Genomic DNA, 26,322 nt, shown 5'->3' with positions numbered 1-26,322 from the left:
AAGGACTAAAAAGATACACACTAACATGTAAATAGTAGTAACAGGAGGAGAATGGGGAGAGGATAAAGAAGAAATTTTATAATCTTTCTTGGCATATATTTGCATTAAAATGCAGACACTAGTACACATGTCTGGTATCCCAGCTTTTTTGGCTGCCACCAAGAGGAAACATCCCTGCACAACTTGGCTCTGGTGGCCAGCAGAGCTTGTGTTTGGGCATTTGAAGGGATGGTAGCAAACAGAAAACAGTTCTGTCTATCCTGTCAGAGCTCAGTGCAGAGGGAGCAGATAGAAATGACCATCTTCCAATCCTCCCTGAAACAGGTATATTTGCACTTTAAAAGCTAGGGCCTAGAGTCTAGATTCCAATCAGCCCGCAGCTAGGTGCTGATTGAGATCTTCCCCCTTTGGAACTGTTGGCACACCCTCAACTACTGGGAGCAACTAAGAACAAAGTAGGCTACTTAGATAATCACAAAGATTTGAGAGATAACTGCCAGGCAGGGCAAGGTTAAATGATAAGATTCAGCTCCTACAGGATGCTACTCCTTCAAGAATGGGAGAGGTGGCTGCTTTATCTAATGCATAAAAGCCAACATACACAGGCAAGAAAAATGAAGAAACAAGGGAATATGTTCTAAACAAAAACTCAAAAAAGAAAAGAGCACTTGAGATGAGTCAAATTACTAAAATGAAGAACAAAATTGGCTGGAAGTCCTAACCAGAGCAATTAGGCAAGGAAAAAAAAATAGTAAGAAATTCAAAACAGAAAGAAACTGTAAAAATGTCACTATTTGCATATGACATGATAATATAATGAAAACTCTAAAGACTCAACCAAAGAATTGTTAAAACTAACAGTTGAATTCAGTGAAGTTTCAGGATACAAAATCAACATACAAAAATCAGTTGTGTTTCTATATACTAATAACTATCAGAAGGACAAATTAAGAAAACAATCCCACTTACAACTACATCAAAAAATAATAAAGTATCTAGGAATAAATTTAACCAAGAAGGTGAAAGACCTGTACACTAAAAACTATAAAATAGCATGGAAAAAATCTGAAGACACAAATGGGTCTACACCAAAGTAAAAAGCTTTCACAGAGTAAAGGAAACCAGTAACAAAATGAAAAGGCGACCTACTAAATTAAAGAAGATATTTGCAAATGATATATCCAATAAAGGGTTAGTATACTAATATATAAAGAACTCCTGTAACTCAACAGAAAGAAAAAAAAAAGCAAGTAATCTGATTTTTTTAAATGGGCAGAGATCCTTAATAGACACTTTGCCAAAGAAGACATACAGACGGCCAACACATGAATAGACGCTCAACATCACTAATCGTCAGAGAAATGCAAATCGAAACCACAATGAGATATCTATAAACTCACATCAGTCAGAATGGTTAGAATCAAAAAGACAAGAATAACAAGTATTGGAAAGGACGTGGAGAAAAAGGAACCCTCATGCCCTGTTAGGAATGTAATATAAATTGATGCAGCCTCTGTGGAAAACAGTACGGAGATTCCTCAAAAAATTTAAAATAGAAATATCATATGAGCCAGCAATATCATTAGCGGGTATTTACCCAAGGAAACTGGGTAATACTAATTCAAAAAAATATATGTACCCCCATATGTACTGCAGCATTATTTAAAATAGCCAAGACATGGAAGCAACCCAAGTGTCCATTGATAGGTTAATGGATAAAGAAGTGGTATATGGGGTGCCTGGGTGGCTCAGTGGGTTAAAGCCTCTACCTTCGGCTCAGGTCATTATCCCACTGTCCTGGGATCAAGCCCCACATCAGGCTCTCTGCTCCGTGGGAAGCCTGCTTCCCTCTCTCTCTCTCTCTGCCTGCCTCTCTGCCTACTTGTGATCTCTGTCTGTCAAATAAGAAAAAAAAAAAAAGTGGTATATGTAGACAACAGTATATTACTCAACCATAAAAAGGGATGAAATCTTGACACTTCCAAAAACATGGATCAATATAGAAGGTATTATGCTAAGTGAAATAAGTCAGAAGGAGAAAGACAAATGTCATATAATTTCACTTATATGTTGAATCTATAAACAAAATGAATAAACAAACAAATACACCAAAAACAAAAATAGACAATTTCCAGAGGGAAGAGGATGGAAGGATAGGCAATATGTATGAATAAGAGTGGGAGAGACCGGCTTCCAGTTATGAAATGAATAAGCCAAGAGGAGAAAAGGCACGGTACAGGGAATATTGTCACTGGTATTGTAATAACATTGGATGGTAACAGAGAGTAGCTACACTTTTGAGCACAGAATAATCTATAAACTTGTCTTATCACTATGTTGTACACCTGCAACTAACGTGACTGTATGTCAGAACTATCCATCAATTAAAAACAAAAACAAAACAGAACAAAATTCTGGGGCGCCTGGGTGGCTCAGTGGGTTAAAGCCTCTGCCTTCGGCTCAGGTCATGATCCCAGGGTCTTGGGATTGAGCCCCACGTTAGGCTCTCTGCTCAGTGGGGAGCCTGCTTCCCCTCGTTCTCTCTGCCTGCCTCTCTGCCTTGTGATCTCTGACTGTCTAGTAAACAAATAAAATCTTAAAAAGAAAAAAAAAAGAACAAAATTCTGCCCAGGACTATGAGTTTTGATCATTTAGGATATAGAAACAGAGTGAAGATGTTTCTCATTTTTTTCCCACACCATCTCTCTGCTCTTTTAAAACATTTGAAGCTTTATCTAAATACAAAAATGTCTGATGGAAAATATCCTATGACAATTTAAAATACCATCTGGAACAGATTGAATCTGGTGCACCAATGTTTGAAATGAACCAGGTGAAGTTCCTTTTTCTTTTCTTCCAATAATACTCTTCGTGGTTACATATGTTTTCCCAGCTTGTGCTCTAAGCAAACATTCCTTCCACAGTTACTCCTCCAAAAAGAAACCATTAAAAGCTTTTACACTTCGGGGCGCCTGGGTGGCTCAGTGGGTTAAGCCGCTGCCTTCGGCTCAGGTCATGATCTCGGGATCCTGGGATCAAGTCCTGCATCGGGCTCTCTGCTCAGCGGAGAGCCTGCTTTCCTTCCTCTCTCTCTGCCTGCCTCTCTTGTGATTTCTCTCTGTCAAATAAATAAAATCTTAAAAAAAAAAAAAAAAAGCTTTTACACTTTTATAAATCAGAGTTTCATAAATGCACACGATGAATTTTACCAACAGATAAATGTTGATGGCGAAGGAAGAAATGTATGTTTTTGGAAGAAAATTTAAAACTGAGGTTGTCTATGTCTTATATGGACATCAAGGGCCCCTGATTTTTTTTTCTTAATAATAAATGTTTATCCTTGTTTCAGTTCATTGCCAGAATTTTTTGCAACTAACCAGTAAATTAGGAGCCAGCTTCTTTCCCCAGAGATATGATTACATTAGTCACTCAGTAAGTCTTGAATTAATTTTGTTCCACAATTTTCTAAAGAATTCATTAGATAATCTCTGGATCTAGGGAAGTTAGTCACAGGGCCTAAAGGAATTTACCTTCGGTGAACCAAAAGGGGGAAAAAAACGGATAGCAGCAATATGCTGAAGAAATCTTAACAAAAGTTTTCCCAAATCTTAACAAACATGAATCCATGATACACTGAATATTTCTACTACAAAGTAAATAACCCAAACCTCTATGCATAGCCTCTCATTCTTCATAGCATGTGGAGCATCTTGTTCTGATAGTCTGTAAATCTAAGGATCTGATGTAAATCAGCGATTTACTTGAAGCAGCAGAGCTCTAGGTCCAGGAGCCATGGGATGATTCTTCAACAAGCAAGAGTATAAAAGCACAGGCCCGAACCCATGCTCTGTGGTGTTACTGACAAATCTCTACGTTGCTGGGAATAATGTCTTTCAAGTAAGGAATTTTTGAAATTATAGCTTTCCCACTACACATCGAATTCCCCCTTTTCTCTTATCACATCTGAAACAAAGTGAGGATATCAGTAGAGCCAAGTTGCTGAATATTCATTAGGTCCATCCCTGCCAGACCCTTGAATAGCACACTCTTTTTAGGTGACTTGTTCCAGAGAGCACACGCATAGACAGAAAAAGTATAGGAGAGCAATTGATAGACTCCACCCCACAGAAATATATCATCTCCACCTCCAAAAACCAGTACCAGAAAATCCACATAACTCCACACAGAGTATGATTCAGAATCAGTTCACCCACTGCATTCTTCAAATCAATTTTTTTTATCACAAAGTATTTTTTAAATAAAATTTCAAAATGCCCTTAGAAAGAAGGTACCACTTTCTTCCTACATTAACCTGCCCAGAAACAAACTCCAAATACACGATATAAATGAAACTTTGTTTTGTAAATAAACAAGATTAATCCTGTCCACAGTTTGTGCATTTGTCAGCAGCAAGTTTAGAACTAAAAGATGCCATGGTATATTAGAGTGGTATTAAAATTAGTAAGTTAAAGCAAATATCAAAGTACTTGATGCATTCTTAAATAAGTCATGTTACTAACTAGCAAAGAAGAGCCAGTGGAATTAAAAAAAAAAAAAAAACTGTAACTCTGAGTTTTCTTTTCATCAATGTGATATGGAGGTGAGAAGTTTATTTTCATTGAGGTCTGATCCTACTAGATCCTACTTGTTTAATATCCTTCTGGTCATGACAAATGACATTCAAATCTAAACCCTGAGGCCTCTTAACTCCTAGTTTTCACTGGAATAAAAAAATCTTACAAAATAAAGTGTATTCCAATGAATAAAGTGATTTCCAGCTGGCCTTAGCTGCCTTCAGAACCCAGAACAGCTGTGTGAACTCCTCCATAAATTTGCCTGCTTTGGTGAAAGGGGAGGTTACAGACTACAATAAACAATGCTAGAGGGCTGGTGTGGCCAAAGGAATTCTGCTCCCTGCACGAAACATTAAGGCCCAGATGTTCAGTTGCCCAGTAAACCATCAGCTCTCACTTATTCTACATACTTTTTATAAAAACTTTACTGGAACAGTCTATACTCACCTTGAGAGCAGACATGACAAAAAAGAATATATGGATCTTTTCAAGATTGATCCATTTTAAGAGTTGAGGGTTTCACACAGTCAGATGCTTAAGACATAAGTAAAATGCTAAGACCCTGAAATTTTTTTCCATAGAAAAAGATAAAGTTTGTTTTTTATAGCCTAATTGTTGCTCTTCCTCATATCTTTTCAAGCATTTTGTTTACAATGAGTGCTCCCCCTCAAAAAATTACTTATCTGAGCAAACCAGCTGAATTCTATTAGTAAGGCCAGCCTCAACAAAGATCAGTCCTGATATCAGCTAGCTGCTATGAAAGAAGAGGAATTAAATTCATGTTGATCCAGAAATTAATATAACATATCTATTAAGTTGAACACTGCAAAAGAAGATTAAAAAGTATAACATTAAAGTGTAAAGATCCATATTACATTTATGTGATATTTTATGTGAAATATACAGGCTACTAGACCAGCTTTTAATCTTTCAAATGTATACATTACAGGAAACTTAACAGAGAAATAAGTGCCAGACAAATAAAATTACCAATTTTGGTGTTTGTAGATCTATAAACTAAAATTGGTTTTCAAAAGGCTATTTCCAACCTACATAGAATGTATCTGTCTGATGATTTACTTCTTAATCAGATTTAGAGCTCTTTCTGTATCAACATCAGATTCACACCAAACATATGCCTCAATGAACATTTTTCTTAATACTCTCTACCAAAAATTTGCAAATTATACCATCATCCACTCCCCCATGCCTATTTTCATAAATAAGGTTTTATTGGAATACAGCCAAGCCCATTCATTTACATATTTTCTATCACTGCTTTTGAGTAGAATTTAATAGCTGCAACAGAACTAATGTAATAAGTGTGTCAGCTATCCTTCAATTAAAAAAAGATTAATTGGAGCACCTGCGTGGCACAGTTGGTCAGACTCTTGGTTTCGGCTCAGGCTGTGATCTCAGGGTCATGAGATAGAGCCCATTCAGGCTCTGTGCTCAGCAAAGAGTCTGCTCAAGTCTCCCTCCCTCTGCCCCTCCCCACTGTGCATGCTCTCTCGCTCAAATAAATAAATAAATCTTTTTAAAAATTAATTAAAAGAAAGTTAAAAATAAAGTCACACGAGATGCTATCTGGTCCACAAAGCCTAAACTATTTGTTACCTGGCACTTTAACAAAAAGTTTGCCCAGAACCATAAGAGACTATGGACTCTGAAAAACAACCTGAGGGTTTTGAAGGGTCAGGGGTGGGAGGTTGGGGGAACAGGTGGTGGGTGATGGGGAGGGCACGTTTTGCATGGAGCACTGGGTGTTGTGCAAAAAGAATGAATACTGTTACGCTGAAAAAATAAATAAAAAGGGGGAAAAAAAAAAAAGTTTGCCCAGCATTGTTCTATACTCCATCTACCTTTACTTACTCCGATAATTTCACTCTCACTTCCTACTGAAATACATATTTCTAACATCTTGTTTACTATAAGCCTTGATGAACATTTAATAAGTTTTTAGTAATTGGCTTGGAAAAGATTTTTTATTAGAATTTAGTTCTGTCCAAGGACATATGCGTTGTTAGCTTTCATGACATAAACCTTGCCCTTCATCTTCTGCTTGTTTTACATTTACTCAAGTTGCATTTTTCAAGTGCAGTCACATAGGATTGTGAAAATTGTTCATTGCACAAAAGGGCCCAGCAAAGGGGATGAGCTGAGGCTAAGGGCAGCCTGTGTGCCCCCTAACAAGCCGTAATCCTTGACATAAGACCATATCTTTCCAGAGGAAGAGGCACATTTATTCTAAAATGCATGAAAGTCTCTTCCTCACCAGCTTTGCACCAACATCACATAGTTGCTTGTGCCCATGAACAAAATAGCATTATCTGGGCCAGCAGAACCCTATGTTCCTCTAACATTTTTCAGCAAATCTCTGATAGGAACCCAGAAAATGCAGGTGAAATTACTAAGTAATATTCTACATATTTCAACTTCTGCATAACTTAGTTCAAGGGTTACACCCAAACCATCAGCAATTTATAGTGATGAAATAGGAGGTAGAAGTTGAGAGAAAAGATAAAGATAAGCTGATAAACAGAATATATTTATCAATTATGTTGGGGATGTGAGAAGGTTCTTAATAAGAGGAAAATAAGGAAAGAGGTTTGAACTTGTATAAATCACTTACATCCTGGCTCAATCTCTCTGTGGGATTTATAAATTTCTCGGGTTAATTATTGAAAAGGAAAACCAAGAAGAAGAAAGAAATGTGTTAATTTATTAAGCAGGACAGGGTGGTAGTGGTGGAAAGAAATTATCCAGGAGAGAAGATATTTAAAAGGTAGATAAAATAATGGTTAAAAAGAGTAAGAGAAGTGCTCATAGAAAATTAAGATTAGGGAAAGTCAAGGATAAGAATTAAAAGAAACAGGAGGATTGGACATGAAAAGAAGCGCCTGGATAAGGGGTGTAAAAAAAGGTTTTTGAGATGAGAAGTCTGAGTCACAGAGAAAAGAAAAATGAGAAGAGGAACCACAAGTGTAACTTTCATCTTCCAGGTAATAAGTTACTAAAGAAATCATTTATCTTTTCTATGGTGAGAGACAGTAACTACACTTACCATGATGAGCATTACATAATGTATACGTCAAATCACTATCTTGTACATCTAAAAAATTACATAATATTCTTTTTCAACTATACTTCAATTTATTTTTTTTCTCACCATAACATATACCCTTCCCAATGTCCAAAACCCACCCACTCCATCTATACTTCAATTTAAAAACAAAGAAATCATTGATCTACTTTGTCTTAATACAATATGCAATTACTCCCAAAAATAAAATGCATGACAGCCGAGTTGAAAGAACTTACATAGAGATCAGTGTTAAAATTTTAAAAACTAAATATTTAAACATTTTATAATAGGGGACAAAATACAGTATAAGGTATAAAATTAAACTTGAATTTCATATTTTTCTCAAGAAGTCTTTAATATTACACATTTAGAGTCTTTATTCCACTCACCTCTCTTGAAATAAATATAATTCTGTGTTTTCATACTGCTATATTGAACTTATTAAAAGGTTCTGAAAATTACTTACAGCTAAAGACATAACAACATAAAACATTTTGCCGAAATAATTAATTAGCCCTCAGAATACTAAAAAAAATTCAGTAATTTATTAAATTGCTAATTTAGTAAACACTAAAATTAGTGTTTAGTCTAAAGTAAACACTATAAAGTGATTATCTGAGTTACATACTTGAGTTTGCTGAGGTCAAACATGAACTATTATCAAGTCTTAAAGTGACTAATGAATTAGCTGACTATTCTAAACCCCAAGTTCATAGAAATGTTAATGATAAAAACAGTGAACCCAAATATACCCAATGACATTCAGAATGTTTATGGAAAAAAAATCCTTTCTTTAACTTGTTCCTAGATTTTTCAAGGTTTGAAGTGAACCTTTCCCAAAGAAACCACATTTCCATGATGATAATCCTACTCCCAGCTATGTCATCTCACCACTGAAATCACACTTTATTGTACATGACCTAAATTGAGTAACGGCACCTCAAAACCAATCTCAGCGCAGTATCACATCCAAAACATAGCAAAGTAGATAAAAGTGTTGGCTAACTGAGCATAATCAAAAAAAAAAGTTTTGTTTTGTTTTCGCCTTAGTCTTCTTTTGCCACACAACTTAACACAAATTTGGCTATTTAAGCAATACCTATTAATTTGCTCAAAATTCTGTCGTTGAGAGGTCCAGCATGATGTGACTGGATCCTCTACTCATGGTATCACAAGGCAGAAATCAAGGTGTTACCTGAGCTGAGTTTCATTCTACAGGCTCTGAGGGAAAAAAAAAAAAAAAAAAAAATCTACTTCCAAACTCACTTTAATTGTTGGCAGAATTTAGTTCCTGGAGATTTTGCAAATGAGGTCCCTGTTTTCTTGTTGGCTGCAAGCAGGGCCTTCTCAGCTCCTGGAGGCCTCCCACTGCTCCCTGCCAAGGGGCCTTTTCCATGACAGCATTTGCTTCTTCAAGGCCAGCTGGGATGTCTCTGCTCTTTGAAACTCTGACATCCCCTTCTGGAACTGACTGGAGAAAACTACTCTGTTCTTAAAGGACTTAACTGATTAGGCTAGGCCCACTAAAGAAAATCTTTGTTTTGCCATAAAGTGTTAACATCATCACAGAAATGGTTTCCTAATCACATTCACAAACTCTACCCACACCCCAAGGGGAGAGGATTATATAAGGGCAAGGGTCACTGGAAGTTATCTTAGCAATCTACCTCCCAGTTATGTTTTAATTTTGTTCACACTATAAGGTTGGTCATGATGCCATGAAATGTGCACTTTGATATGGCAGGTAACTAACTACTCTCTCAGCAGCTTCTCAACATAGAACTCCTCCCCTGACCATGGCTGTTATCCTTCTGAAAAGCACAGTGTTTGGCAAGACAACACTTGGTAAGATCAAGATCTTACAGAAAAAGGAGATCGGGCGAGCAATGAAAAGTCATTAAATACATGTTAGGATCTGTGTATTCTTTACCAAGGAATTTGCTTCCTAAACAAACTATATTAGTTGACATTAAATTGAATAAACAATCATCCTTATTCATCTTCAATTATTCAGGAAATATGCCTACAGACTTCAAGAGTTACTAAGACTTATACATTTTAATTTGTTTAATTTGCTTATAAGATTTTACTCTTCATAAACTTTTTTGGATCAGCTCTTGAAAGCTTGTGAATCTAATCTAATATCTTTTGCTCTTGCATTTTCCTTTATTTGTTTTCACAAATTACATCACTGACATCTTATTTTCTAGACCTGATATTTTATCTACATTACTGCATTTTTATTTGTGCCTATATCTTTAATAACACTTGTTGGAAAGCTGAATGAATGTATGAAGAATGAATGAATGAATATTGAGAGGGTATTGCATAAAGAGGTGTTTCTACTCTCCTAAATCTATGAGAAAGGGGCAAAATAATTATCATCCCTCTCTGTTTTAAAAGGACTGAACTGAACCACATAAACATAAAAGATCATGAATTTTTCATTTGGGGCATACTGATATGACACAGTTTATTCCAAAACAGTGTCTACCAGTGGTGTAGCTTCTCAGCTGTGAATGAGGAAGGGAAAGCGTGATGATTAATTTTATGTGTCCATTTGGCTGGGCCACCGTATCCAGATACTTGGTCAAACATGATGTTTTTGGATGAGATCAACATTTACACTGGCTTTGGAGTAAAGCAGATTGTCCCTCACCATGTGGGTGGGCCTCCTCAATCAACTGAAGACTTTAATAGAACAAAAGACTGACATTCCCTGCGCAAGAGAATTCTACTAGAAGACAGCCTTCAGACTTGAACTGCAACATCAACCCAAAAGTCACTTGGGTCTCCAGCATGACAGCCCACCCTCTGGATATTGGATTTGCCAGGCTCCATAATCACAGGAGACGATTCTTAAAAATCACTCTCAATTTCTCTCTCACTCTCCCTGCCACCTCCCGCATGCCTGCGGGCATACACACACACTCATAAACACACACAAACCCTATGGGTCTGTTTCTCCAGGGAAGCCTAATATAGGAAGTATCAAGGCACAGTTACACTTGCAGAATGGCAGCCTTTTACACTGGGAACACTTTCTCCCTCACAACAGCCAAACCTTTGCTATTGAGCCAGAGTTACCACCTGTGCTGGATGGTCTCATTGTCAACTTGACATCACAGCCACCTCATCAAAGGTGTCCTATACATCACGGAAGAGAAAGCCGGAACCACGTTTCCAGAAGTCTCTTCTTTGTATGGTTACAGGTTAAAATCTGCCAGTGAGAGGCACTTGCATAAGCTCTAGAAGGCAGAAGAATGGAAGAGGCTGTTGTCCTATTAGGTAGTTGCAGATAGACAATGCTAGCCAACATGGGGATCCAAGTAACTTGAGCTTCTTTGAGAATCACTGAAATCACTGCTGTAGGATGAGATCATCAGTGCAATGTTCCTGCTTTTTCTCCTGAAGGGCTTTCAGCATTTATATGTCTCCACTTTCCTGTATTGAGACCCTTCACATTCACAATGTACACATGCTTTCTGTGTTCTGACCAAACCAAGATGAAACATCATCTATACATCCTTTGAGGGAAAAAGGGGAGGAATAAATTTATTTTTTCCTATTCAATGGACTCAGTGGTACTACCCTAATCTTTTATATAGGGTATAATAACTTCAAACTCTTCTTCCCAGAAAGTTCAGTAATTCCTATGAAAGTGGGTCAATTCTTCATCCTCCTGTCTTTAAATCCACAAGCCTGAGGTCACTAGAGAGAAGCACTATGAGTCTCTATAGAGCAAGAATGAGGTGATTCCTCATTCCTCAAACTATCTCCCATTATAATGCCATGGAAGAATATTTTCCAACTTATTTTACACAATCATGATTGAGACATTAAAATAGTTCTTCCCAAAACAAGAAGACCAATTGATGGTTTTACCATAGAAATAAAATTGCTGCAACATTAGAACAAGAGTTTATCCCTCTCAAGTATCTGTGGGCCTTGTGTCTTTTTCTTTAGCGCCATCTCACAGATACCCTACCACAAATAGAAACAACCCTAAAACTCACCCTATTACAGTAGAATGAATCTTAAGCTCTTAACCTATGACCCTTAATCTTGTCCTTATGACCTCTGTATAATATCTCAGACTCACTTCACTCTGAATTCAGGCCTTATTAGCTTTTTCATAATCTTGAGTCAATCCTTTTCCTTTAAGTCTTAGGGTCTTTGCATATTCTATTCCCTTTGCCTAAAAAAATTCCCATGGTATCCAACCCTAACTTTATACCTTTGTCCAGTAATTTCTACTCAATTTCCAAGTCTCCTTTTAAATGTCACTTCTCTTTTTTTAAGATTTTACTTATTTGAGAGATAGCAACAGAGATAGTGAGAAGAGAGCATGAGCAGAGAGGAGAGGGAGATGCAGACTTCGCACCGAGCAGAGAGCCTGATGAGGGCTTGATCCCAGAACCATGGGATTATGACCTGAGCTAAAGGCAGACGCTTAACCAACTGAGCCGCTCAGGTGTCCCTTAAAAGTCACGTCTATAGGCAGGTTACTTTATCCTATTATACATGTTTATATTATCTTATACTACCTCTCTGTAATACATATTACAACTATAATTCACTCATTTTAAAATTATCTTTCTTCCCTTCTACACTGTAGCTTCCTGTTGTTATGTTTTCATCACTATGTTGTTGGTGCTTAACATGGAATTAATCTGATAGACCTTAAATATGTATTGAATTTTTAAAAAGTCAGGGAGTAAGAACGGAAGGGAGGAAGGGAGGGAGGGAAAGAAGAAGGAAAATAAGAAGGGGGGTAGCAGAGAAGAAAAGAAGGTTGGTAGGTAGGTGGTGTGATGGCTAAAATTAAATTCACCATAAATCAGTGATATCCCAGGCAACACTATAGGTAAAGGAATCTATGGACTGATTGGAAAGGAAAAAAAATAATAACTTCACAGAAGGCTGGAAAAGTATTCTTCCTGGCAAAAAAGAAAATTAATACTGTTCTGGATCACTAAAGAAACTTTGTTTTTTGGAGATGGCAATGATGACAGAAATTGGAGAGGGCTCCGTAATCAACTGTAGTCCTGAGTAGATAAGTAATTTTTAAAGTAGGTTGACATTGGTTAGCTGGTGAACTGGTAGCAACATCTCTATCTCTGGAAGCATCTGGCTGCCCCTATTCCCAACTGAAATCTGTGGGCTATGTCAGCAAACAATGGCTCCATCCACTTCTGGGTTTTGGCAATATAATGTAGCTTGAATCACAGGACAGGAAACAGAGCAGACATGGACGATTCTCCCCTGTGTACAATAGTAGCCACTTGCCACATGAAAAGGAAAAAAGTGAATATACTTTGTTGCCTACTCAAAATAAGAGAGTAACTCATCATTTGAATCAATCAAGTCCTATAATATCTGCTGAATTCCTACAATTCTCTTCAACTTCCTCATCCTACTTTTATAACCATCCTCCCAAAAAGTCAACATGATAACTTTCCCAAGGGATGTGTGTGTGTGTGTGTGTGTGTGTGTGTGTGTGTGTGTGTGTTGGGGAAAAGCAGAGGAACCTGGCACCACCAGCATACTTAGATCAAGTCAGGTCAAAGAGAGAGGTCAGGTCAAAAGGAAATGGGAGATACACAGTGAAGGACACATTTTTTTTAGGACTAGATTCATGGACATTTGCCAACACTATACAACTGCTTTTTGTGTGGAAGAATGCCAGAATGTGACAGTGAGAAATTTCCACAAATAAGAAAATAAAAGAGTCTTTTTATTAGGGCTTAATGCATTGATAATGAAAAACAGTTACAAGAAAGATGACTGAATGGAAAAGAGAAATATATCCTAAAAATTCTGTGTACTGAAGAAAAAGCATACACACTATATAGAGCAAAGATATGTGGTAGATTATATATACACAGACAGGAAATATATATTTATATAGAGAGAGCATCCAAGACATGTAAATACTGAAATGCAAAGTATTTAAATTTTCTCAGTTCTCTGAAGGAATAAAAGAATCAAACACACATACACATATTACAAGTACACATTGGTGCTACAAGGAAAATAGGGGAAGTTCATGTTATTAAGGATTTTGGCAAAAGGTCAACAGACTCCACTTTAGCTTTCAGAATTTATATTTTTACAATGCTCTTGCCTGCTTTTCTTTTATCATTCTATATTGTTTAAGGCTTCACATGAATCTTGATCACTTTCTTTCCTACATCTCCACAACCTTCCAAGATATCTGTGCTATGAACTATTTCCCTTTTTTATAGTAATTGCTAACATCTACTGTATTTCTTTATATGTTTTCATTCCTTAAATCTCCCCTAAGCCATGATAAACCATCCTTCAGAAAGACATTTAAAAAAAACTTACTAAAAATTTCTAAAAATCTTTCTTCCATGATACCTTTATGTCATATAGAAGTTTTGAACAGAAGTTCCACTTACAATAACTATCTTGTGTTTTGTTTCTTGAAGCATGAAGTCTGGCTTTGTATGTAATTCAGTTTATTATTGCCCCTTATGTAATATGAATAAGACTGATTATGCAGACTGATTGTCTCCAAATTTTCACTCACTGTAGCAAAGCATTTTTAAATTTCAGTTAGGGGTCTAATGGAAACACATGGAGGAAATATAATCACATATTTTTTGTTCTATAGATCATGGCTCTTCCCATTTGTTGATCACAGGTAATTCTGAAAAACAGACACTGAGGGGCGCCTGGGTGGCTCAGTGGGTTAAAGCCTCTGCCTTCAGCTCAGGTCATGATCCCAGGGTCCTGGGATCGAGCCCCGCATCAGGCTCTCTGCTCGGCGGGGAGCCTGCTTCCCTCTCTCTCTCTGCCTGCCTCTCTGCCTACTTGTGATCTCTGTCTGTCAAATAAATAAATAAAATCTTTAAAAAAAAAAAAAAAACCAGACACTGAAACATACTGCTTCCAATTTCTATTTTTTTTTAATTGTTTCCAATTTCTACTGCAACTTTGTGCTATCTGGTGATTGCTATTAAGGAGGACACATATTGCATGGAGTACTGGGTGTTATACGTAAACAATGAATCATGGAACACTACATCAAAAACTAATGATGTATTGTATGGTGACTAACATAACACAGTTTAAAAAAAATAAAAAAGAGCCCTGAAGGAATACTTCAATTCAAAAGAATTAATTGCATCACTGTATGTGAAATCAAAACAAGAAAAAGAGTCAACATTAAAGTGATAGTTAAGAGGAGAATTTCAAATATACTGAAAATTTCTATTTCTAAAGAGGTAGCACAAGATATATTCATATATATGCAATATTATATATGTGTATGTGTAATGCATAGTAATGTATTACAGCATTTTTTAATATTAAAGAATTGAAAACAACCTAAATGTCCTTCAGTAAAAGATTGGTTTAATAAATAATGGTGTAGGGGCGCCTGGGTGGCTCAGTGGGTTAAAGCCTCTGCCTTTGGCTCAGGTCATGATCCCAGGGTCCTGGGATCGAGTCCCACATCAGGCTTTCTGCTTCAGTGGGGAGCCTGCTTCCTCCTCTCTCTCTGCCTGCCTCTCTGCCTATTTGTGATCTCTGTCTGTCAAATAAATAAATAAAATCTTTAAAAATAATAATAATGATAAATAAATAAATAAATAATGGTGTATTCATACCATGGAATAGCATGCATCCACAGCAAAGAATAGAGAAGTTTTTATATACTGATATAAAATTATATTTGCATATATTGTTAAGTGAAATAGCAAGGAGCAAAGAGGTGTGTATAATATGCTACTATTTGTACAAAATGAAGGATGTATATTGTGTGTGTGCTTGTTATAAACAATACATGTGTTCCTAAAAAACTAAAAACTAAAAACTGAGCAAAGGTTTTCAGAGAAGTTTGTTATAGAGCATTATTTTAATAGTGGAAACCAATCCACTAAATATATGTACCATAATTTTTTCAACCAGTACCTTAATGAAGACCATTGGGTGACTCCAATTTTCACATTTTTTATAAATGTTTCTTTTTTTTTTTAAGATTTTAGCATGAGATGGGGGAGGGTCAGAGGGAAAAGCAAACTCCCTGCTGAGCAGGGATCCCAATGTGGGACTCAATTCCAGGACTCCAGGATCATAACCTAATTAAACTACCCAATCACCCCTTTTTTTAAGAAAATGTTTCACATTTTGATCAATGTATTTGAGAGAGAGTCACTGAAGTGGAATTGCTGATTGAAAGACATGTATGTAGTTTTGTAGTTATGTAGTTTTGCTAGATAATTTCAAGTTCCCCTCCATAAGCATTGTGCCATCTTGCATTCATTCTTCACAGCCTCACCAAAAAAATATTGTAAACTTTTGGAATTCTGTCAACTGATCATTGAAAATTGGCACATTGGTGTAATTTTAGTGTTTCTCTTATTAGGAACAACACATCTTTTTATATTTGTTAAAGAAATTTTGCATTATTTTTCTGTAACTTTTTTTCTCTTTTGCCAATTTTTCTATTAAGATTTTGGTTCTCTAATATATATTATATATAAATATATGTAGTACATTATATATTTATATAAAATATATTATTCTATAAAATATATAATATACAATATAAAATAATATATAATACATATAATATAAAATATGAATATAAAATATGCATATATATATATATATTAGATTTGTTAGCCTTTTGTCTTTGAAATGAGAGTCAAATACTTTTTCTCAGTTGTCATTCATCTTTATTGCTTACGATATTCTTTTGGTATGGTAAATTTTTTTTTTAAAGATTTTATATATTTGACAAAGAGAGAGAAAGCAAGCAAGTACAAATAGGCAGAGCAGTAGGCAGAGGGAGAACAGGCTCCCTGCTGAGCAAGAAGCCCAATGCAGAGTTCAGTCCCAGGTCCCTGGGATCATGACCCGAGCCAAAGGCAGACACTTAATCTACTGTGCCATCCAGGCGCCCCTGGTATGGTAAATATTTTTTATGTATTTATGAGTTTTTTATGCATCTAATTTTGGTTCATATTAGAAACCAAAGCTTTCTTCTAGTAAGTGTATGGTTTCATTTGCTATAGTTACTTCTTCGAAGCATTTGCCACTTATCCTGCTGTATGGAGTGAGGGACAGATCCAATCTGATCTTTTTCCATGTGCTACCCAGTTATCCTAAGATCATATATCTCATTGATTTGAAATGCCACCATTTTCATATACTAAATTTCAATATAAACTTTTTAATTAGAAAGCTGATAAGGGTAATTCTCCCATACCCACCCATTGCTTTTCTTTCTAAAAACTTTTCTGGCCATTTATTGTTTAATCTTCTGAACAAACTTTATAATCAATGTATTTGACTTTTTAAAAAATCTGACAATTTTTTTTTCATTGGCACAGCATTACATCTGTAAGTTAATTTAGAAATTATTGAATAAAAAAATAGTTGAATGAATAACATTTCTGAAATGGTTGTTTGAAAATGTGTATCAGGAACCTTATGATTTCACTAATATGTGGAATTAAGAAACAAAACAAACAATCACAGGGGGAAAAAAGACAGAGATAGGCAAACCAAGAAACAGATTCTTAACTATAGAAAACAAACTGATGGGGGGCGCCTGGGTGGCTCAGTGGTTGAGCCTCTGCCTTTGGCTCAGGTCATGATCTCAGGGTCCTGGGATCAAGTCCCGTGTTGGGCTCTCTGTTCAGCAGGGAGCCCTGCTTCCCCCTTCTCTCTGCCTGCCTCTCTGCCTACTTGTGATCTCTGTCTGTCAAATAAACAAATAAAATCTTAAAAAAAAAAAAAAAAAGAAAACAAACTGATGGATACCAGAGGGAGGGGGGTGGGGGCTGGGTTAAATGGGTAATAGAGCTAAAGGGATGCTCTTGTTGTGATGAGTACTGGATGTTGTATGTAAGTGTTGAATTACTAAATTGTACACCTAGAACTAATATTACACTATATGTTAACTAGCTAGAATTTAAATAAATACCTTTTAAAAATAACCTTAAAAATGTTTGTACTTTGGGGCACCTGGGTGGCTCAGTCAGTTAAGCATCTAATTTTTGCTCAGGTCATGATCTCAGGGTCTTGGAACTGAGTCCCAAGCCAGACTCCCTGCTGAGTAGGGAGTCTGCTTCTCCCTATCCTTCCCTCCCCCTGCTCATGTTCTGTCTCTCTCTCTCAAATAAATAAGTAAAATCTTTTTTTAAAATGTGGGACTTTTGACCTAGTAACTCTTCTTCTAGGAGTCTATGCTAAGCATTAACTTGTAATTGTGAACAAATAATGTGATATCCATGTAATGTTATTTAAAGTTACATTTATGAAATACTCTTAATGATTTGAGAAAATTTGTGCTGTATAAACAGGACCAAAAATAGAACTATAGTTCATTATCAGCAATATATAAAAATGCATAAAGACTAGAAGGAAATGTGATAAAAAGCAAATATGATAATGACAAAAGATGGAAGATTCATGTATGGGAGGGAGCTCTAAGCTACACAGAGAACAGGGTATCAGAGCCTAATTGGGTTCAGGAGGGTGTCCATGCATGACGTGGCACTAGCATTAGGTGTCAAAGTTCATGCAAAATGAAAAAGCTGTCTACACATAAAACGTGGCTCAGTGAGAGGTGTCAAACAGGGTAAGCAGTGCATCCACTCAGAAGAGGAGCATGAAGCAGGACACCAGAGTCTAAGCAGGCTGAAAAACCATCAATGCAGAAAGGCTCTCCTGTATGGAATGTCAAAACCCAAGTGGAATGAGGAGGACATCTGCATGGAAGGCAGCTCAGAGCAGAATATTGGAGTGTAAGCAGGAAGATGAGGGTATATGTAGGATGAGATGGGGAGAGGAAGCCAAGCATTGAGTGTCAGAGCATGAGCAAGTAAGAGAAGGCATACACAAAAGACAGGTAACTGGTCCAATATGTTAGATCCCAAGCAGGGTACAGAGGCTATCCATGTTGTAGCTTAATAGCTGATGTAGCTTAGTTTAGGGTGTCAGTGCCTGAGTTGGTTGAGGACAGCATCCATAATGCGGAGGGACAGCAGTGGCAATTGGATATTGGTTACATGCAGCCTCCAAGCAAATATGGTAAGTTAATGGAAGCCAAATTTCTCACTGTCATAGAAAGGAAGTACTAAAAGGAAGGAGAGAAAACTAGAACAAACTCCATGTTGTTAGATTTGGGGATATAATGTGAAATCAAGGTTTTCAAAAAAACAAATATAGAAATATGTGTGTGTGCATGTATGTGTGTGTGTGTGATATCACTTCTATGATATTCCTGTCAGAGATGCATAACCTCAACCTGATCATGACAAATCATCAGACAAATCCAATTGGAGGGACATTCTACAAAATAACTAGCCAGTAGTACTCTTCAAGAGTCAAAGTCATGGAAAGTGAAGGGATGGAGAAGCATCTTTCATGCCAATGGGCCTCAAAAGAAGGCCGGGGTAGTGATTCTCATATCAGATAAATTAGATTTTAAGCTAAAGACTTATCTAGTATCTAGTATTTAGATCTAGTCAGAGATACAGAAGGACACTACATAATTCTTAAAGGGACTATCCACCAAGACGATCTAACAATTGTAAATATCTATGCCCCTAATATGGGAGCAACCAATTACATAAGAAAACTATTAATCAAGATAAAGAGTCGTATTGATATGAATACATTAATAGTAGGAGATCTTAATATGCCTCTCTCAGTAATAGATCGTCGAAGCAGAAAATTAATAAAGAAATAAGAGCATTGAATGAAACATTGGATCAGATGGACCTCATAGACATATACAGAACATTCCACCCTAAAACAACGGAATACTCATTCTTCTCAAGTGCACATGGAACCTTCTCCAGAATAGACCACATACTGGGTCACAAAGCAGGACTCAACCGATACCAAAAGACTGACATTATTCCCTGCATATTCTCAGATCATAATGCTTTGAAACTGGAGCTCAATCACAAGGAAAAGTTCAGAAGGAACTCAAACACCTGGAAGTTAAAGACCACCTTGCTTAAGAATGCTTGGATCAAACAAGAGATCAAAGAAGAACTTAAACAATTCATGGAAACCAATGAGAATGAAGACACTTCGGTCCAAAACCTATGGAATACAGCAAAGGCGGTTCTAAGGTGGAAATTCATAGCCATCCAAGCCTCCCTCAAAAAAATTGAAACATCCAGAATACACCAGCTGTCTCTACACCTTAAACACCTGGAGAATCAACAACAAATCAAACCAACTCCACACACAAGAAGGGAAATAATCAAGATTAGAGCAGAGATCAATGAGGTAGAAACCAGAGATACAGCAGAACGTATCAATGAAACTAGAAGCTGGTTTTTTTAAAGAATCAATAAGATCAATAAACCATTGGCCACAATAATCCAAAAGAAAAGAGAGAAAGCCCAAATTAATTAAATTATGAATGAAAAGGGAGAGATCACAACTAACACCAAGGAAATAGAAACAATCATCAGAAATTATTACCAACAGTGGGGCACCTGGGTGGCTCAGTGGGTTAAGCTGCTGCCTTCGGCTCAGGTCATGATCTCGGGGTCCTGGGATCGAGTCCCACATCGGGCTCTCTGCTCAGCAGGGAGCCTGCTTCCCTCTCTCTCTCTCTCTCTCTCTCTCTCTCTGCCTGCCTATCTACTTGTGATCTCTCTCTGTCAAATAAATAAAAAAATAAAAATCTAAAAAAAAAAAGAAAGAAAGAAAAGAAATTATTACCAACAGTTATATGTCAATAAGCTAAGCAACCTAGATGAAATGGATGCATTCCTGGAAAACTATAAACTCCCAAAATTGAACCAGGAAGAAATTGACAACCTGAATAGACGGATATCTAGTAACGAGATTGAAGCAGTGATCAAAAACCTCCCAAAAAACAAGAGCCCAGGACCTGATTCCCTGGGGAATTCTACAAAACTTTCAAAGAAGAAATAACACCAATTCTCCTGAAGCTGTTCCAAAAAATTGAAGCAGAAGGAAAACTTCCAGACTCTTTTTATGAAGCCAGCATTACCCTGATCCCCAAACCAGGCAAAGACCCTACCAAAAAGGAGAATTTCAGACCAATATACCTGAGGAATATGGATGCTAAGATTCTCAACAAGATCCTAGAAAACAGGATCGAGCAACACAAAAAAGATTATCCACCATGACCAGGTGGGATTCATCCCTGGGTTACAAGGATGGTTCAACATTCGCAAATCAATCAATGTGATAGAACAAATCAATAAGAGAAGAGAGAAGAACCACATGGTCCTCTCAATTGATGCAGAAAAAGCATTTGACAAAATCCAGCATCCGTTCCTGATTAAAACCCTTCAAAGTATAGGGATAGAGGGAACATTCCTCAACTTCATAAAATCTATCTATGAAAGACCCACAGCAAATATCATCCTCAATGGGAAAAAGCTTGCAGCCTTCCCGTTGAGATCAGGAACACGACAAGGATGCCCACTCTCACCACTCTTGTTCAACATAGGATTAGAAGTCCTAGCAACAGCAATCAGACAACAAAGAGAAATAAAAGGTATCCGAATTGGCAATGAAGAAGTCAAACTCTCTCTCTTCGCCGATGACATGATTCTTTATATGGAAAACTCCCAAACTTCTAGAACTCATACAGCAATTCAGGAACGTGGCAGGATGCAAAGTCAATGTGCAGAAATCAGTGGCTTTCTTACACTAACAATGAAAATACAGAAAGGGAAATTAGAGAATCGATTCCATTTACTATAGCACCAAGAACCATAAGATACCTGGGAATAAACCTAACCAAAGAGGTAAGGATCTGTACTCGAGGAACTACAGAACACTCATGAAAGAAACTGAAGAAGACACAAAAAGATGGAAGACCATTCCATGCTCTTGGATCAGAAGAATGAACATTGTTAAAATGTCTGTAATGCCTAGAGAAATCTATACTTTTAATGCCATTCTGATCAAAATTCCACCAGTATTTTTCAAAGAGCTGAAGCAAATAATCCTAAAATTTGTATGGAATCAGAAGAGATCCCGAATTGCTAAGGAAATGTTGAAAAACAAAAACAAAACTGGTGGCATCACGTTCCCTGATTTCAAGATTTACTACAAAGCTGTGATCACCAAGACAGCGTGGTACTGGCATAAAAACAGACACACAGACCAGTAGAACAGAGTGCAGAGCCCAGATATGGACCCTCAACTCTATGGTCAAATAATCTTCGACAAAACAGGAAAAAATATACAATGGAAAAGAGAGAGTCTCTTCAATAAATGGTGCTGGGAAAACTGGACAGCTATATGTAGAAGAATGAAACTCGACCATTCTCTTACACCATACACAAAGATAAACTCAAAATGGATAAAAGACCTCAACGTGAGACAGGAATCCATCAGAATCCTAGAGGAGAACATAGGCAGTAACTTCTTCGATATCAGCCACAGCAACTTCTTTCACGATATGTCTCCAGGGGCGCCTGGGTGGCTCAGTGGTTAGGTCCTCTGCCGTCAGCTCGGGTCATGGTCCCGAGTCATGGGGTCCTGGGATCGAGCCCCGCATCGGGCTCTCTGCTCGGCAGGGAGCCTGCTTCCCTTCCTCTCTCTCTGCCTACTTGTGATCTCTGTCTGTCAAATGGATAAATAAAATCTTTAAAAAAAAAAAAATGTCTCCAAAGGCAAAGGAAACAAAAGCAAAAATGAACTTGTGGGACTTCATCAAGATCAAAAGCTTCTGCACAGCAAAGGAAACATTCAACAAAACAAAGAGACAACCCATGGAATGGGAGAAGATATTTGCAAATGACAGTACAGACAAAAGGTTGATAGCCAGGATCTATAAAGAACTCCTCAAACTCAACACACACAAAACAGATAATCATATCAAAAAATGGGCAGAAGATATGAACAGACACTTCTCCAGTGAAGACATACAAATGGCTATCAGACACATGAAAAAATGTTCATCATCACTAGCCATCAGGGAGATTCAAATTAAAACCACATTGAGATACCACCTGACACCAGTTAGAATGGCCAAAATTAGCAAGACAGGAAACAACGTGTGTTGGAGAGGTTGTGGAGAAAGGGGAACCCTCTTCCACTGCTGGTGGGAATGCAAGTTGGTGCAGCCACTTTGGAGAACAGTGTGGAGATTCCTCAAGAAATTAAAAATAGAGCTTCCCTATGACCGTGCAATTGCACTGCTGGGTATTTACCCCAAAGATATACAGATGTAGTGAAAAGAAGGGCCATCTGTACCCCAATGTTTATAGCAGCAATGGTCACGGTCGCCAAACTGTGGAAAGAACCAAGATGCCCTTCAACGGATGAATGGATAAGGAAGATGTGGTCTGTATACACGATGGAGTATTATGCCTCCATCAGAAAGGATGAATACCGAACTTTTGTAGCAACATAGACGGGACTGGAAGAGATTATGCTGAGTGAAATAAGTCAAGCAGAGAGAGTCAAGTATCATATGGTCTCACTTATTTGTGGAGCATAACAAAAAACATGGAGGACATGGGGAGATGGAGAGGAGACGGAGTTGAGAGAAATTGGAAGGGAAGATGAACCATGAGAGACTATGGACTCTGAAAAAGAACCTGAGGGTTTTGAAGGGGCGGGGGTGGGAGGTTGGGGAAGCAGGTGGTGGGTAATAGAAAGGGCACGTATTGCATGGAGCACTGGGTGTGGTGCAAAAACAATGAATACTGTTACGCTGAAAATAAACAAAAAAAAAGAGTCAAAGTCATGAAAAGCAAGGAAAGTGTGAGGAAATATTCTCAACAAGATGACTAAAGAGATCTGACTATTAGATTCAACATGTGATTCTGGACAGTATTCTTTGTTATTAAAAACCCTATGGGGAAAATTGAAAAAAATGAATGGAGTCTAAGGATTAAATGGTATGAAGAAGTAAATGTTAATTCCTAGAATTTGGTTATATTGTGCTTATATAAAAGAACACCCTTACTTGAAGGAAATGTACATAATGTATTCTGGAGTGCTGGGGCATCATATTGGAAACTTGCTTTAAATGGTTCAGGGGTAAAAAAGGTTTCTGTACTGTATTTGCAAGTGCTATGAAAGTGTGAATTGTATAAAAATTTTAAATAAATTGTAAAAATTTAAAAATAGAGACAAATTATAAGAAAACATTTGATCATTTTTAATTTATAAACTTTGACCCAGAAATTTCACTCCTGATAGGAAATGATTCATTTAAGGAAATGATTAAAAACACATGCCCACCTCTAATAGCCTTAGCACATCTATTCACCGTTCAGTTTTTAGCTTAAGGTTATTTTCTTAGTAGAGTCTTTCCTGATCTTACTATCCCAGATTTAAAGCACTTGGACACAAAGTTCTTAAACAACCTCACATAGTCCTTTGTGGCTTTTATCACAGTATATAATTATATATTTGTATGAAATTTGATTAATGACTTCTTTCCCCTGAAGCCCAGGACCAGGTTTACTAAGCTAACTGTTGTATTCTCAGTACTAGCACATAGCAGGTGTTCAATAAATATAAATAAATATAATGTAAATGGATAATAAATTCATATTATGTAAATTATTGTTTTATATAGATAAGAAAGAAGAAAGGAAAGAAGGGAGACAGAGAGAAAGATCAAGAGTCGTGTGTTCTACCGACCGAGCCAGCCAGGTACCCCTGAGACAGAGAGAAAGAAATAGAGAAAGAAAGAATCTTAGCCCATTCATGCTGCTGTAACAAAATACCATAAAATAGGTAGCTTATGAACAACAAACATCTTAAAGTTCTAAGGACCAGGACAATAAGTGAGACTTGAATTAAAAGACTTCTTTTTAAATGACAAATAAGTTAAATAACATGCTAGACAAGATTTTCTTAGCAAAATGACCATGTGAATCACTGGACTGAATAATTCAGAGAGAAAATCTTTTATCTTATATTTATTCTCCATTTCAATTTGAGCTATACAATCTAATATAAATTGTCCACAACCCATGTACTTTGATTGTTTGGGTTTTTTTTGATTATTTGTTTTTAATAAAACCTCTTTCATCTTTCATCTCTCCAATGTTTCAGAATAAAGTTCAATATCACTTAATAGTTCAAATAGTTCAAATCACTTAAAAGTAAAAGAGATTTAAAGCACTGATGTATGGGGATATTTCTATTTGTCTTCTTCACTTTACCCTTCCCAGGCCCACCTATTTAGACCCATTTAATACACCCTTACCTGCCTCCAGCTAATCCCTATCTCTGTCCTCACTTTAAAAACTACACTTCTCAAAAGCACTGTGTACATGCTTTTCTTCATTTCCCACCCTTCATTTTCTCTTCAACCTACTTCAATCTGGCTTCCATTCTCACCAAAACCACCCTCCCTAAGGTCATTAACTATCTTCATCTTCAATTACAATTTACACTGCTAACTACTTTTCTTTCCTTGCTTCTATTATTTCACCCTTTTACTTCTCTGGCCACTCCTTTTATAGCTCAAGTCCAGACCCCTCTTCATCTACCAACCTTTAAATGTTGGATTTTTCTCAAGTCTCAGTCATGGGTCCTCTTCTCTGCCTACCCTGTACCAGTGAGTGCACACTTAGATGCCTCAGAAGCTAGGCAGGTAATGTAATACAATGAATCAGACCGAAAAAGCTCTCCAGTGAAGGGAAAATATACATCTATGGTGGAAACTGAACTCTAGTTCATTACTGACATGGAGTAATGCAACAGAAATGTTGCCCCTAGCTTTAATTACTATATAAACATCATCTCCCACTTACTTATCTTTAGTGTAGACTTCTTTTTGAACTCCAGATACATAACATATGTTCAAATGCCTACCCCAAATTTTCCTTTGGATATCTTGAGAGGGCTTCACACTCAACATGTCCAAGGCAGAATTTATGATCTCCCAACCTAGTTCTTCTGGGAGAGCAGATTCATTTTATTGTCTACAATGAATGATATCATTATGGCTACTAAAAACTAGGTGTTGAATATGTTGAGCATCAGTCACACAATTGTTAACATATTCTCAGAGTATTCAAAGTATATTTCTTCATAATATGGTATATATGCATGTGAATATGTGTATAAATATAAATTTGAGCTTTGTGTGTATGGTATGTTTGTGTATATAATTTTTATATCACTTTATATCTGTGAAATATACGTATATATGTGTGTATCAGTATTATAGCACTACTGCTTTCAGAATATACTAAAGAATTATCTATTAGGAAAACATTGATGAGACTTGGAATTGACTCAAATGAGAGTGGCTCATAAGACAGCCATTGTAAGATTTTCACTCAATATAAAGCCAAGGGGCTTGTCTGCAGGATGATCTAGTTCATACTGTGATGCCCAAGTCCCCCTTGAGGAAGAAAAGACTTGTTACACTAATTATAGAAGATGATCTTCAGCGCTTTTTCTCTCCTGCGAAGTATTGCTTCAGTTGAACAAAACTGCCTTGTCCAAAATCCAATGACTGGTCATAATGGGTCATAAAGGCCCAGCACTTCAGCCCAACTTATGACAACTCCCATGGGCCACTGCAACCCTGAGCTTACTGTGAATTCAACAGGAGCTTTCAGTGAGACTGCAATGACAGCTCAACTTCTTGGCTCTGCCCAATCCTGCCTTCTTCCCCTCTTCCTCAGGGGATATGCCAAGGGCACT

General features: G+C 37.0%; 1 long non-coding RNA gene across 1 annotated transcript in view; it reads right to left on the bottom strand.

Annotated features, from left to right (window-relative positions):
- LOC123925112 overlaps positions 1 to 26,322 on the bottom strand; it is a 250,482-nt gene that overhangs the window by 163,829 nt on the left and 60,331 nt on the right. The gene's annotated exons all lie outside the window — the stretch shown is intronic.

This window comes from Meles meles, chromosome 14, assembly GCF_922984935.1.
Source record: "Meles meles chromosome 14, mMelMel3.1 paternal haplotype, whole genome shotgun sequence".
Taxonomy (NCBI): Eukaryota; Metazoa; Chordata; class Mammalia; order Carnivora; family Mustelidae; genus Meles; species Meles meles.
Note: the sequence above shows the minus strand (reverse complement) of the source record. Positions and strands in the feature narration are given on the sequence as shown.